The 16677-nt window shown below is 38.7% G+C and overlaps 1 protein-coding gene across 12 annotated transcripts in view; it reads left to right on the top strand.

Moving 5' to 3' along the window:
* Positions 1–16677, top strand: part of PEX5L (peroxisomal biogenesis factor 5 like) — an 817344-nt gene that overhangs the window by 606730 nt on the left and 193937 nt on the right. The gene's annotated exons all lie outside the window — the stretch shown is intronic.

Raw genomic sequence — 16677 nt, 5'->3', positions numbered from 1 at the left:
GAAATAATTCAAAGAGATCTGAACAGATGAAGCTATTAGAATGAAGGCAGTCAGCAAGTTACAGAAAGCCAAGTTGAATTTGGAAAATTTCCTAATCATGCCATTTGTTTTGCATCATAGTGATTGTATTAAAGGAGCCATTGTGTCTGTTTCTGAATAAAAGGGAAAATGACCATCAGAAGAGAGCAACCAGAAACAATCACTTACAGACTGGCCTGTTAGGCCTGGAGTAATTGTGATTACTGAAGTAGTATTCCAGGGAAAACTGGCCAAAGCATCTCCCCAGGAGGTGCAGAGTACGTCCACACTACAGGGTTCACTCAAACTACAGTCAGGCTTTTCTTGCCTTATCTTCACTCTGCTGCTCCTGAGTAAACCAGGGTGGAAGAATGTTGGATTTGGCCCTGTGTTTCTGCTTAGTGCTAAATTGTCAGTTCAGTTAATAAGTGGGACTGGAGCCTGAGTGCTCTGCTGGACTATTAGCTATCATTTTAACTATGTCAGATTAATTTCTCTGGGTGTGTGATCTCTATTTCCCATATACCCTGCCCTGTAGACTGGCATTCTGATGGAAGGACTGAACCTCCCTGACAAATGTAAAAAAAGTAAAATACAATTGAGTATATTATGAGCATGCACATATCTGTGCATATCTCTATTAAAATGAAAAGTTTTATTTTTTTTATTTCTCTCTTAATCATGAAGAAGTTAAATTCCCTTTCTTTGTGTAGTTCTTTAGTATTGTTCTACTGCCAGAGCTGCTTTTCTTTCTTTTCTTCATTTCTTCCTAAAGCTTATTTTTGTTTTAAGTGAATTCAGAGATTCAGAAAAGAGAGTTGTTTTTCTGTTGTTGCACTGTTCACAAATTTATATTGTAGTGCCTAAACACATTTTGTTAACTGTTAAGGAATCTTTTGAAAAATAGAACCTACTCTCCTGCTTCTGGATCAAATGAGGGAGGATCCAGTTTCTCAGTCACTGTTGACTCTCTAGTTCTCATGTTTCCTCTGGTGCCATTGGACCAGTTGGCACCAGTTGGCAGTAACCCAGCTTTGCTGAGTCATTCATGTCAAAACATGTTTTAAAAGATGAGTAATTATGAATATGAGTTGGCTTTGGTGTCTGCTGTTGGCAGTAAAAAGTAGTCCCTCCTTTTGGGGAAGGTTTATTTGGTGTTGATGTAATGAGTAAATCCTAGGTAGAAACAATGACAGCATTGACACCGCAAAATAAAATATTTGGGAAAACACTCTAATTATTCTTTGTAACACTATCAAAAATTCTTCCTGAGTTTAAGAGATCAACATTAAAAATGCATGTGTGTTTGTGAGTGGATGTGTGTGAAATACTTTTTTTCTAATATTGCTTCATCTCATAGTTATTATATATATTTTGGCAGGGGAGGAGGAATCTTTATGTTCAATTTAATCTTCCTATGTCTTTTCAGAAACATGGTAAAAATTTGTTAGTCAATCTTCATATAGTTACAAAATTATCTCAGTAAATGGTGCCAAAAGAAAATCTGTAGGAGATAAATAAAATAGTTGGAGTGCTGTGATGGTCAGAAGTCCACTAAGCTCATTAAAACTGTCATTCAGAAGCTGTTGCTCTACAAACTCTGTGTAAGCTATATGCCATTTTATCAGTCATGTGATTTGTAAGTCTTATACTTCCACTGAAAGCCCAGAGTTTTGCTTATGTAAGCACATTAATAACAAGCAGCATAGAGTATGAGGATTTTATTCACTCTGGCTGCCCACATTTAAGGGGTTAAAAGGTAATTTCTTTGTTATTTCTCTACAAGAAAAAGTAATTTGGGAAATGTGTAAGTTTTATTCTTAAAGGGCAATTTTGTGCTTTTCTCTTTGTGAAATTTTAGTGGCAAGATTTATTTGAGATACATAGGAAAATATTCCAGAGAATTCTTAGGTTAGTGTTGATGTCCTAAAGTAATAAGAGGTGCCACATAATATGTAATTACACACCCACACACCTCTATAGTCATTTAAATATAAATGGATCACGTCGGCATTGAAGTCCATATTCTCTTCCAGAAATCCCTAGTTTTCTCCAAGTATAAGAAAGTAATCAAAGGAAGCATTGGATAAAAATCTTTATACCTCTAAAACCCAGATATTTGATATAAATATATTTCATTATATGTATAATTATATAACATATATAATATACATATGCACATTCACATATAATTAAAATAATAGAATTAGTTCTATATTTGGCTTTCTAGGATAAATATTAAAAGAAATTTTATATATGTATTTTGGTTATTTTTATTATTTATTAAAATATTCTTTCCTGATTGGACGGGGGTACCTCTTGTTTAGGAATAGATCTCATGTACAGGTGAATTTCCTTTGAAGTTACTGAGATGTCAGGGGTCATTGTGGGGGAGTAGATGGTCAAGTACCCTGCGTAAGTGATTAAAAACATTAGCCACTTTGAATAAATAGTAAACTAAATCTTTTTGAAATTACTATTTTAATTAGAATAGAGGAGAAGGAAATGGCAACCCACTCCAGTATTCTTGCCTGGAGAATCCTGTGGATGGAGGAGCCTGGTGGGCTGCTGTCCATAGGGTCACACAGAGTCAGACACAACTGAGGGAACTTAGCATGCATTGGAGAAGGAAATGGCAACCCGCTCCAGTATTCTTGCCTGGAAAATCCCAGGGACAGAGGAGCCTGGTGGGCTGCCGTCTATGGGGTCACATGGAGTCGGACACGACTGAAGCGACTTAGCAGCAGCAGCAGCAGCAGCAGTTTAATTCAAGATTTGTGATATGCTGACCAAGATAACTTTTTTTCTAAAACGTTTCCAAATTCTAAGCAGATATAAAGGAAGTAATGAAGGCTAACACAAAATTATAGAATATTGTCATTGTAAACAGGATATGCTTGTAGGTTCAAGCATTTTAAAATAGTTTTAACAGTATGCCGTAGATTGATTGTAGGACTCAGAGTTGCAGCTGCATATCCTTCAGTACAATAAGGCAGGGAAATGTCAAATGTCAACCTGTAACAAAGGTGTACACAATCAGAACCACGGTTCTCAAATTTAGCAGCCTCAGAATCCCCTTGAGGGCTTCTCAAGAATTGCTTGGTCCCACCCACCCTCTAGACTTTCTGATTCTGCAGGTCAGGTCCAAGTAGGGCCCAACAACTTGCTCTTCTAAATCCTCAGTTCTCACTGCTGATCCTAGACCTTACTTTGAGAATATCTGGTCAGAGGAAACAACTCTTGTAGTTCTGAAGAGAAAAAATATATATGTCACTTGTGATAAATCTGACATTCTTCACCTGGGAGTTACCTGGAAACCTAAAATCTAGAATTCATAGATATCTAATGTAATGATGATAAAAACACGAAAACCACAGCCATTTACAACTAAAAGTGCTCAAAGATTCAGGTTTGCATCTGACTGAATTCCACTTAGTAGCCTTGTGGTAGCCTTGTGATTTGAAGTATTTCCATATTTGTAAAATAATACTCTGCTCTTCCTACCTCTTAGAGTTTCTCTAAGAAAATGAGTTTGTAAAAGTACTTTATAAACTATAAACCAGTATGTCATTTTAATTAGCTGGTCATTACCACCAACTAACACACACAAACACATCACCACCTGCTTGGCCAGCCATACAAAATATCATAGACCAGGTGGCTTACACAACACATATTTCCTTCTCACCGCTCTAGGGGATAGGAAGTCCAAGATAAACATGCTGGTATGTTTGGTTTCTGGCGAAGGTTTTCTTTCTGGCTTATAGGAAGAGAGCCTTCCCCACTATATCCTCACATCATCACCTGGCAGAGAGAGAGAGTGAGCTCTGGTGTCTCTTCCTCTTATTAAGGCCCCATTCTTAAGGCCCCATTTAACCGTTATCATCTCCTTGCAGGCCTGTCCCCAAATACAAATACATTAAAGGTTAGGGCTTCAAAATATGAATCAGGAGGGGACACAAACATTCAGTCCATAATACCACCCCAAAACCCCAATTTAGCAAACGGGAACACTGAGATCTGGAAAGCTGAATCGAGTTTCTCTGAGTCCCTGGTTAGGTACAGAGAGAGCACTGGAAGCCAGCCTTCCCTCTTGATGTGCAATCCAATACACCGTCTATCATCCTACACAGCTCCCTATGGTCGCCCATTATTGGTCATCCCATAGGTGGGCATTAAGAAGCTGATTTGCTTCAGTGCTGTAATTATATAAAATAACCACCTACTAGGAAGTATCTTAATTGGCCAATATTTATTGAACCCTCACAGGAATAATCTTTTCTATAAACATTCCTTAGCAGTTTACTTCCCTCTTGTCCCCTGTAGCTTTATTAGGAGAGAAATGCCCTTCCAAGCAAATATATACATAATTAGAGCTGAAAGGTGGTTGTTACCATCCACTCACCTTTCCCATCCCTAGACAGCCTCCCCCAGGAGGGCCTTGACCAGACATGAGAAGCACCGTGGAGAAAGATAACACATGCCTTTCTTAGCCCAAAACCTTTATCCACTAAAAAGATGCACAACATGAGAGTTTCAAGTGAAGTTTTATTTGGGTCAAAATGAGGACTGCAGTCCAGGAGACAGCACCTCAGATAGCTCTCTGTTCCAAAGAGGTAGTGGGAAAAGGTCAATATATTAGATTTTGGTAAAAGAGGAGTTCAGTGCAATCAAAAGCTTACTTTACAAAAGGTTTCCTGCTAGTCATGAGGAGCTGATGTCACCATGAAGGAATTTAGTGATTTTCTAGATATGAAGAGATGCAAGGATTGGGATCATGAAATCAGTTCCTGAAAATATCTAACTATCTAAAGACCTGTTCCACCAATTTCCTTGGAGCACAAAGAGCCTCCCTCTCCACCCTCAGGGGTATTGAAGGTGCAGCTGCAGCAGCACAGGGGTCAATCTCCACAGAGAAAGATGGCAAACGCCTTCTTGTTGTTCAGTCACTGGCAAATGCTCTTGGCAGGTGCCAATTTGTAGTTGACACCCTTATGAGAGTCTCCTTTTAAATTTGTAGAAGAAGCCCAAGCAGAAAGCCATGGAAACTAGAATTTCTATGAATTTTCCTTTAAGAAAAAGAAGAGGCAAAGTATAGACACCCCCTTCTGTTTCCAGTAGCAGAAAAGCATTTGAGTAGGATTGTAATTTTATCCTAGTGGTCATTGTGGGAATGAATCCTAAAGAGGAAAATATAGGCCAACGTGAAAGAAAAATGGAAGAATGAGAAAAACAGAGAAACAGGAAAGGATACTGAGCTTCCTTCTAGTACTAACAGTTAATGTGGTCATACCACCATCCAAGCAGCTGACCTGATTCTGGACTCATAAATAGTGAAAGGAATGGGGGTGATATGTGTCACTGCCTTGTTGTACTCTGCACCATCTGGCCGGTGCTTTTCTTGCCATATCAATGTGGTGACTTAATTTAAATATAATTCAGATCCCATTTACCTCTGATAAGACTTATAAAGCTTAAGACCTTGTCTCTTGACGTCATGTATAACACTCTCCCTGGGTACCTTCTTGGAACTCCATGTTGGTCACTAAGAACAGAAACCCCCTCTAGATTTGCAAGAAAGAAACAAGCTGGGCAGCCCAGTGATTCTGAAACAGGATGTTGTGAGATTCTGAAGGACCAAGCACATTATGCCGTTGTGGTTGCCCCCATTATGCTCACAATAGACATAGGCTCATTAGCATTTTCCCCAGAGAGATTGATAGATGAGAAATGGTTCAATGAAAATAAGCCATATTTATGTGTGATGAAAGAGACCAAAGCTTTTCAAATTTGCTGTCTATATGAAATCAGCATTAGAGTAAACAAAGATTCACTATTGTATTCCAATCTATGCCATCTGTCAGCAAAGCTATTTATCATCAGTAAGTGTTATACAAGGCAAGGGGAAAGTTTTGCAAAAGGTTAAACAGAAAAGTAATTGGGATAAAGGCATTTTCACTCATCTTTTATTCCTAAACATTACCTATTTGTGTCAAGTAATAATACAAAAACATTACCTATTTGTGTCAAATAATATGAAAATAGTTCAATTACCTAAACTGAGTTAGGTAATTGGGAAGGGGGCATGGGGTAGAAATCATAGTAATGCATTAATTTGTCCTTGTAAACTTACAATGCTGAGGGATTTTTGGGGGGTTTTTGCCTTCATACGTTTCAGATTAGTGTACTGATTCCCCTAGGCGTCACCTCTGACTCCAGGAAAAACTAAAAGGACTGACTTAATATCTTAATTTCAGAGTCTTCTGATATGTTACTGAAATCTGAAGGTAGAAGGCCGGAAAATGTAGAGGATGACTCTTTAGAGTGACACAGAGGCAGATAGGAGAGGCCTGAAATGAAGGAGGTGGCCATCGTCCTAGTTTCCACTCTCAGCTCTGTCACTTACTAAGCAGAAGGCCTGGGAGTGAGCAGCTGAAGTTCTCTGAGTTTCTGTTTCTTCGTCTGCAAAATGGAATAATACCATCTGGTTCAGACGACTGTTGTGGGGTTCAAATGGGGGTGCCTCTCTGAGGAGCCTTGTGTCCAATGCAGCCTCCTTTAGTCAGAGCAGAGTTTAGAATCCAGGCCCACTGCTGTTTTGTCTCGTGTTCTTTCCACCAGCAGCTCAGGCTTCCTGAATGCTGAGTTGGTCATTACATCTCTTTGTTTATTCACACTGCTTTACTAGTAAGCGGTCTGTGTGCCTTCTGTAGAGCACTGTTAGGTACTCTAGTCTGGCGCCTTTTCAGGTCTGCCGGCTCCTCTGCCGCTGCACATGTGGGCCATTGTGAACATAACAGTTGTTATACAGTGGTTAAGAGCGAGGCTTTCACACTCAGGAATCTGAATGAAAACAGACTACAGCCATGTAGTAGCTATATCGGGAAAAATTAACCAGCGTCTCTGAGCCTCAGGCTGCTCTGCGATAAAATGAAGAAAATTCTATCTACTTCATAAAGTAGTTGTTAGGATAAATAAGTTGCTGTAAATAAATGCTTAGCAGAGTGTGTGGCATGAAATAAGTGCTTTATAAATGTCAGGTCCTGGAGTGGGTGAGTGGTGGGAGTTGATGGTAAAAGTCTTAGATTGAGTAGGTGTAGAATCCCCTTGGATTTTTCGGGACTACATTATAGTACTACTAAACAATAAAGTCTATTCTGAGGTCATAGATACAAATGCCTCCTTCGATCAACCAAGTTCAGAGATGAGAATAGACTATATGTAAGAAAAACAGAAAGTGAGGAAGACAGTGGCTGAGATCACCTCCTGGCCCCTCTAGAAGGTGCAGCACCTACCAGCCCCAGCTAATTGCCATCTTATTGAAAATGGGCTCAGGGTCACCACATATACTCATTTTTCAAGAGAAGCAATGAATCTACTTTTTAAAATTTTTTTTAATCAGTTTTTTAATTTTATAACCGTGTGTAGTCAAACAAAACAGTGTGGATCTGTATACAGCCCTGGGTTTCCAATCTGTGACCTGTTACACTTGTGAGACTCTGAGATCAAAGGAGAGTAGGATGTCCCTGTACCAGGGTGGGCCTCTGCTCCCCCCTCTGTTTCTCTCCTTCTTTATACCTCCTGCTTTCAAGCCTCTCCCTTGAAACTAACCTAACCCAGTTGTTGATCAGATTAAAACAATGGATGTTAAGATATAATTGTTAGATGGCCTTCTGTCTCCTGAGGTTCACGTACCTCAAAAGAGAATTAGTTAACCTAAAATGTAAAATATCCCCACTTGATAAAATGAGTAGATCAGATATTTGTAAGCAGAAAGTATTGCTGATATTTCCTATTTGGGACTTTTACTACCTCCTGTTCTTACCAACTTAGCATCTCAGAGAGTTAGCGAGGTACCCACCTTGTAGAGGGAAAGCGCCCAGCCTTCTTCCACCAGCCCATCTTCCCCAACTTTGCAAATAGTAATGCAAATCACAGGGTTCAATGAAAACCTGTAATCACTAAGAGAGAGACCATGAGTAACCACTTCAAGTTCAACAAACATCTTAAATGCCACTATGTATTTTTATTTTAGGATAATATTGTACAGCCTATGTTCATTACATGCAGCATAAAAAAAACTAAACTTTCAAGTTGGAAAGATAAATAGATGTAAATAATTTTCAAATAGCCCATTTTTTAATCTAATGGGGAAAGTGCTGGCAGCATCTTTAGTCACTGAGAAAAATATATGTAAAATTGAAATGACATGAGCTGACTTGCTGAGTATAAAAATGATGTGATATATGAAAATAACAGGCCAGGACAGTAGTGCTGAAACTCAGCCATTTGGAACACAGCTTGAAAGAAAACCATTCAGCCTTTCACTGTGGAATCTTTGTTGTGCTTTTACTGGTTTTGTTTTTTGGTTGTTTTAAGTCAGTTTATCTAGTCAGTCTGAAAACTGTAGATATTAGAGCTGGAAGGAATTTCAGAAGAGAATCTAATGCAGTGATTTTTAAATTGTGCTCCATGGAACCCATTCCCAGCTGCTTTAAACAGAGGAGGGGGTTTATGCCTGTGGTGCAGTCCCTTAGAGTAAGTCGGTCGGTCCATAGGTGTGCAGAGAAACTTTGAGTGATGAAAGGATGCTGCTGCTATGAAGTTTAATTATATTGGTTCTTCTTCATCCAAAGTAACTTGAGTCTTGGAATAGGGAAGTAGCTTGACTCTATCACTTAGATTATTTTTATCACAAGAAATATTAGAATGCAGGTCTGCAGTTTCATGTCCTGGCTTTATTCATCCACCCCTATAACTGCCTTCCTAAATTAAACTACTTTTTATCCTTTCTTCTAAATTCCCTCATGCTGGTAAGCTAAGCATACCAGTCAGTCTAGAAAAATCACTTGAGAAGAGCATGTATTTCAAATGCATGTCTAACTCTATTAAATTTGATGGACTTTTACGAAAGGATATTTATATGAGATGCTTCCTACTTCATAAAGAGGTTCTCACAAACTTTGTGACAGCTTCCCACTGTATGGAAGTGGAATGAAGTCGCTCAGTCGTGTTCAACTCTTTGCAATCCTATGGACTGTAGCCCACCAAGCTCCTCCATCCATGGGATTTTTCAGGCAAGAATACTGGAATGGGTTGCCATTTTCTTCTCCAAAGGATCTTCCTGACCCAGGGATTGAACTCAGGTCTCCCACATTCCAGGCAGACTCTTCTACCATAGGAGCCACCAGGGAATACCATTCCATTTTATATCAGGGTTCAAATAGTAAAGATTTTTAAAGGAATCTGAGTCTCCTAAGATCCCCCTAGGAAGATTAGCAAAGCATTTCCTCCCCATTGAAGCAGAGGGTTTTTCCACAGATCGTCTCTCTGGTCTTCACTTGGATCAGCTTATCATCACCCTTTCAGTTGGTTGTAGGGATTGTGAAGCAGGCCCACAGTCCGATGTCTAGCTTCCTAGTTCATCCATTCTGAAGTAAGGTCCCAGCACTTTGTCTAATGAACCTTGTATATGACCTCACTGATTACTGACTCCATCAGTGTCTATTATCAGGGCTCTGAAAAATAGCTGTGGGTAGAAATATTTATACTGAAACTATCTATGTTACAAATTCAAAATCTGATAAATAAAAATGACCAAGGAAGAGATAGACCATACAAAAAAAATTTTTTTTCCTCTTTTGATACTTAAACAGTAGAGAGAATTTAGAGTAGACTTCCCTTTCTTCTCTTCTGACTTCGGACCTAGATGCCTGTTCTCTGCCATTACACTGACCTTGTCATTTCTGTGGTTATGCCTTTATTTCTCTCCCATCCAGACTTTCCAATACATGTCTTCTCCTTTCTGCTCAACCCCATGCTGTCTCTGTTCCCCACCTCTGGAATGTGTCTCTCATTCTGACGCTGCACCTGCCTCTGGAATGTATCTCTTATTCTGGTACTGCATAGATAAGCTTTGACAGAAACACAGCTCTTGCAAACCTGCCTTTTTTTTTAATGCTCCATTGCTTCCTTCTTTTTCTTCAAAACAACTCTATAATTCTGTCATTTCCATTTTTAGTCATTAATTTTTCACATGGTCTACCCCCAATCAGTGAGTACTGCTTCCTTCCTATCTCGTGATCTAGGAAAAACACATACATACACAAATGATCATTCATCACAATTGTTATTTATTCCTCATCATAGTATTTTCTTTTTGCCAAATGATCTCATTCTTTAAACATATGAATAAGTGACTTATTAAAGAAATGGTGAAAGAATGTACCATCTCGGCTTTGTGCCGGATGTTCTGAATAGAAAAAAAAATTCATTCATCACTTTTTTCTAACAAAATTATCTCATTTGTGTAATTCGTGAATAATTAATGAATTCTTGTTGCAGAAAAACACTAAACATGGAGGCAAGTAGTTTTCTTCCAGTCAAAAGTTGTCCAATTATCACCTCCCTACACTCTCAGCTTCTATCTTTAAATGTGTCCCCAAAATTGACACATTAATTTTTGTGAACTATGGAAGTAGTTTCTGGAAAAGGAATGAGTGATAATGCATCCGTTGATGGATTTTTTTAATCAACTTGTTTAGTGCAGAATAAAACAAGTTGAAGCTCACAAATAGCCTTCGTTATTCTTAAACTTTAAAGCTAAAGATACAGAACCTTGGAAACTTTGCATTAAAGAAAAAAAATGACACAATATGTCTTTCATTAAGTGAATGAGCAATCTTACCCTTTCATCCAAAGGATTTTAAATCCTTTTGTGGTTTTATGAACCACAGTAGCCATACAAGACATGCATGGACCACAACGACTGCTTGGCTTACAGATGATAGATACTCAAGATGTGGAGAGAAGTGATGTCTCTTACTGTGTCCCAAATATGGTGCAAACTCCTCAGTTGGGCTCGCAGGCCATGGGTGGTCCGGGCCCTGACTACCCTGTTATCCTCACCCAATGCCACCGCAACTCCATGCCCCATTCATACTGAACAACTTGAAGCACCACAGGTGTGTAACACTCGTCCTCCCTTTTTGCCTTTGTCCTGTGCATGTGTATACATATGTGATATACATCACCAAATCTTCTGATATATCCCCTAGGAGTAGAAGGGTGTAGATGGAGGGAAGGAGGCCTCCTCACAGTCCTGCTATAGACTTTCCCCTTTGAGAATCCAGATGCTAGGAGAGGAGAAAGAGAAGGAACAAGCCCCTCTTGGCTCTGCAGACAGACATCCTAAACCCCATAGTTGTAGGGGAAAGTGAGAAAGGGAAAAAAGAAAACAAAAATGAAAATAAAGCCAATGCTGAAGAAGAAGCAAATGGGAAAACAGAAAAATCTGAGAAACTGTCGTTTATAGACATGTGATATGTAAACAGTTTTGCTATGTATCTTCTGGGGCTTGGTTGTGGGGGAGAATGCTTAGTTACATTCAGCACATGTATACCTTTTGTTGTTCTAAAGAAAATTGGGGCTTGATTCTGCCCTGTTCCCTCTCATGGGATACAGGAGGGAGAGCAGTGGAGAACCCAGGAGAACCAGCTCAGGGAATGCTGGCAACATTTAACATTCAGTATTTAGGGGAGACCACTAAGCAGAGAATCATATGTTTAAAAACTGGTTCTAAGATAAACTGTAAGCAAAATTAAATTGTCTTCTTTTTAATTATATGGTAAAAAAATAAATTCCAAAGATACAGCAGGGAATGCTGCTTTTGAAAAAAAAAAAAAAAGCATTTCAATGGAAATGATCTAACCTCCTACTTCATCTACTTATCTTACAAAAACTTCTTAACAGCCTGTTTCTTGCTAGGTGTTTGCCTGGTGCTGGGACACAAAAATTACATAAACACAAGCACAGCCTCTAAGAAACCAATAGTACAGTGTGGAGCTTCAGTCAATAGGCAGTTATGGTACCAGTGCTACAGGAGATTTAGAACTGAGGACCTAACGGAGCATTTAGGACCCTCAGGCCTCTGAGATGTGTATTATTTCCCTAGCCGTGGTCCCGAAAAAGTTACAGAGTCCTCCCTGTATTCCCAGGACAAGACGTGGGTTTGCAGAAGAGCTCAGTGACTCAAAGAGAAGTCCATGGGCCAGCAGCATCAGCATCACCTACAGTATGTTAGAAATTCATACTCCAAGTTCCAGACTGAATCAAAGTCTCTAAGGGTGGGTGGGGACCAAGAATCGGTTTTCACAAGCCTTCCTGGGATTCCTATCCACATAACACTTTGAGGTGCAATTTTTTAGACTATTCAAATTTTTGGTGTCAAGAAAGGACCAATCACTATTTTGGTAAAGACATTAAACTTTTATTTCCTAGCACTACAAAAGAAAAGGAGTTAAGACAAATTAGGGATCTTTAGTCCTTTATTTAACCGTTTCTAACCTTGCAGATATTCCCTCTTGGCTTCATTCATTAAAGTGAACCTACTTTAAAGTGAATCAATCCTGTGACACATATTGTTTCATAAAGCAAGTATAGATGATAGAGACCAAGAAGTAAAACTTGTTAATGTAATCTTTGCCTTACGCTTTTCTAAACAACTTTTATTAAACAACTTTTATTAAAGCAATAGTTACATAGCATTTACTATGCATGTACTATACCCTGTTCTAAACACTATATATGTATACATATATTTATATTTATTGTTGTTCAGTCACCAAGTTGTGTCCAACTCTTTGCATCCCCATGGACTGCAGCACGCCAGGCTTCCCAGTCCTTCACTATTTCCTGGAGTATGCTCAAACTCAGGTCCATTGAGTTGGTGAAGTCTTCCAACCATCTGATCATCTGCCACCCCCTTCTCCTTTTGCCTTCAATCTTTCCTAGCATCAGGATCTTTTCCAGTGAGTGGGCCATTTGCATCCAAAATATTGGAGCTTCAGCTTCAGCATCAGTCCTTCCAATGGATATTCAGGGTTGATTTCCTTTAGGATTGACTGGTTTGATCTCCTTGCTGTCCAAGAGACTCTCAAGAGTCTTCTCCACCACCAGTTTGAAAGCATCAATTCTTCAGTGCTCAGCCTTCTTTATGGTCCAATTCTCACATCCCTACATGACTACTGGAAAAACCATAGTTTTGACTAGATGGACCTTTGTGAGTCAAGTAATGTCTCTGCTTTTTAATACGCTGTCTAGGTTTGTCATAGCTTTTCTTCCATGGAGCAAGCATCTGTTAATTCTATGGCTGCAATCACCATCCACAGTGATTTTGAAGCCCAAGAAAATAAAATCTGGCACTGTTTCCACTTTTTCCCCTTCTCTTTGCCATGAAGTGATGGAACCAGATACCATGATTTTAGTGTTTTTGATGTTCAGTTTCAAGCCAGCTTTTTTACTCTCCTCTTTCACCTTCATCTTGAGACTCTTCAGTTTCTGCCAATAGAGTGGTATCATCTGCATATCTGAGGTTGTTGATATTTTTCCTGGCAACTCATTTAATCTTCCCAACAAATCTATGATATAGTTGCCATTATCCCCATTTCCCAGTGTACACTAAGGCATAGGGAATTTTACGCTAGGCTACTGCTTTGCACAACCCCAAGGAGATGTGCTGTGTGCACAGTCTGTGTGGCTGTGCATGACTGCCCAGGGTCCAAGGAGTTCACAGTTAAGAAACTGTCCTTTCCTCATGCTTCCCTGACTTATCAAGGAGATCTGTTATTAATGTCATCTTGACTGTGCTAGGAATGTAATAGGGTAAAATCTGAGAAACCTATTCTGTTTATAAGGGAAAGATGTATATGATTTAAAAAAGCATAAAGCAATGAAGATGGATAAATTGAAAAAGAAATATTCTTCCTTCAAAAGACATTATTAATGTGTATATATGTATGTGTGTGTATGTAAAAGAGTCATAAACACACAAGCCCAAAAGCAAACCTATGAAAAAGGGCAGTTGCCCAGTCCTTGGATAACTGCTCACCTCTGAGGCCATTGGGACCCTGCCCTGTACTGCATGGTAGGATCGGGTAACCAGGCAGCCTTCCTAGATAACCAGTAAAAGGCAGGTCCTACATTAGGGTTGCTGCATGGGCTCAAGTCCTCACATCTGAGGTGCTTCTCATGATAAGTTAAATCCTTACTTTGCACCTAGAATTGCCTCTATGCTCACCACATTTGAAAATAGCCATGCCTGGAACAAAACAGGAAAGCCCATCATTTCAGCATTTGTTGAATAGCTTTCCATAACTGTGCTCTGGAAATGTCACTCTACCAGCTGCCCCACAGCAGCTGACCTTTCTTTTCAGGCCGACGTCCCTGCTGAACTGCTGAGTACAGCTAGTTTATCCCCGGTGTTGGCAGATCTATAGTTTCCCTGCTTACCCATCTAGAAAAGTGGTCTGAGAAATGATGTTCCGCCACCCCTTCAGACTTTCATTGCCACAACTCTGCCCCTCCAAGCTTCTGGTAACTCCCACATCCTCCCAATAGCAGCACCCCACCTTCCTCCAAGAGCCTTATCTGTTGGTGCCAGAGAGCTGACAGTCATCCTTGGGGGTCTCTTCTCTTTCACTGGTTACTCTGCTTATGAGTATATAAAACCCTTCTGAGAAACTTTGACCAGATCAAAAGTATCACCCATGTACCCAAGAACTCTTCATTTTTACATACTCTCTCATTTTTGCATAGTCACAAGCATAATTTCAATTTTTTATATAGCTGCAGTTAGTGTGCATTCCATTTTGTATCTCCCTCTTTATGTATTATGCCAGACTCATTTTTTCCACATCATTTATTTTTTATAGATGTCATTTTAATGGTTGCCTTATGTTAAATCAAGGGGATCCTTAGACATTTGGGGGGGCAGTATGTTTTTGAATTTATTTATTTTTAATTGGAGGATGATTGCCTTACAGTATTGTGTTGGTTTCTGCCATACATCAACGTGAATCAGCTATAGATATATATACCGCACAACTTTCCCTGGCTTCTGTAGTAACCACCCACATCTTTCCCTTCATCTTTCAAGATGCCAGTTATCAATTTAAAAAGGAAGGGATGAGATTGCAAGAAAATCATGTACTTTGCTATGATTAGACATATACTAATTTACCATGAATTATGCATATTTGTGGGAATTTGCACATTGTCATCTTTTCATACCCCTCAGCATCTTTAAATATCACTGGATATTTAAATGTCCAGTGTGTATGCCACCACACACATTGCACTGTTCTTGTAAATCCTCAACTTTAAATCACATCCTACATGGCAGTCACATGGGATTCTGCTTCCTGAGGCTGACCACAGCCGAATCACAAACATGGATTTGCATAAATCTGGTTTGCATGAATTTTTAAGTTTGCTGAGAAAGGAAATTGACTAAATATTGTTAGAGCCACAAATAACCTGGGATATAATTTACTCTGGTGCCATATGCATTGAGGACACAGATGTTGGACCCACTGGGATATTCCCATGCCAAAAGAAAAAAATAAAATAAAATACACAGACTTAGAGACCTATATTGAAGTCTAAGCAACTTATATGAATGGAATAATAGACTTAAGTCCTATGACTTTTTCATATCAAAAGGCAATGATAAAAAGAAATAATTGTGAATGTGTTTTAGAATATATAGTCTTTTGTAAGTATTCTAGGTTTTAAAATTGTTGCCTGGATCCCAAAATGCAAAACTCTTGTATTAATGCAGATCCAAGGAATACAGGAAGTTGTTTTAGCAGAACTAAAATACAGGCGAGGATGCTAGGATTCAAGTTTCTGGCTTTACCAATGACTTTCTCTTTGACCTTGAACAAATCTCTGAGCCTTGGCATCCCTATCAGCAAAGTGATAATATTTTCCCTACTTCTATCTCACAAGAATTTCTGAAGAATTTCTTAAGAAAACTAAAAAAAAAAAAAAAAAAATTATCTGAGTCACTCAAGGGGATTACTTCTTGTGAATAAATCCAAAATAGTATCATCTTCAAGGAAGCTACTTACTAAGGCCCTGAGGTTATGAATCAATGTCCTGTATTAAAGAGCAATTTAAAAATGAGATCCCCTGTAGAAAAATGAACACATACAAAACTATTAGTTTTAGATCAGTAAAACTTAGGGAAGGAGGCAAAGTGTAGCTTAATATTATTAATTTATAAGTGATATAATTATATTGTATTTCTTTTCAAATGATTCTTTTGATAACTTTAATCATAGTGAGAGAAAAAGTAGATGTTTTCATATTTATATTTTTCAACTGTTTTGAAAAGAAGACGTTATAAATAGAGCTAGAGAAATAACAGTGTTGCTAATACTACTGATTCTATTATTTTTAATCAGCAAATTTTTTTCCTGGAAAAGCAAAACTTACGCTGAGGTTTCTAAAGGTTATTTAGTAGTCAAGAAATTGCCTATTCTAAGTAAAAACAATGTATCTGCCCCCAAAAACTAGAAAAAGTCCTGCTAGATGAATTTTGTTAACACCTGAGCCTGCTTTAAGATAAAAATGAAAAGCATGCAGGGTTCACGATGAGTCTTTAGCAGAAAAGTCACATCATATCTCTCAAAACACAGAAAACCCAAATTAGCTTCAGCAAAGCGCCAAAGAAGAGAACTTCCTCTCCTGAAATAAGTTGGCATTTAGAAACTCTCTGTATAGCTTTGAAGGAAATCAGGCCCTCTGTCAATAAGTGCTCTTTGGAAAAGTTATTTCAGGGTACACTAGTGTGAAAGAGTAGTAACCACCGATGAG

Source organism: Giraffa tippelskirchi, chromosome 2, assembly GCF_054371585.1.
Source record: "Giraffa tippelskirchi isolate mGirTip1 chromosome 2, T2T-mGirTip1v1.2.pri, whole genome shotgun sequence".
In the NCBI taxonomy this organism is placed as follows: Eukaryota; Metazoa; Chordata; class Mammalia; order Artiodactyla; family Giraffidae; genus Giraffa; species Giraffa tippelskirchi.
Note: the sequence above shows the minus strand (reverse complement) of the source record. Positions and strands in the feature narration are given on the sequence as shown.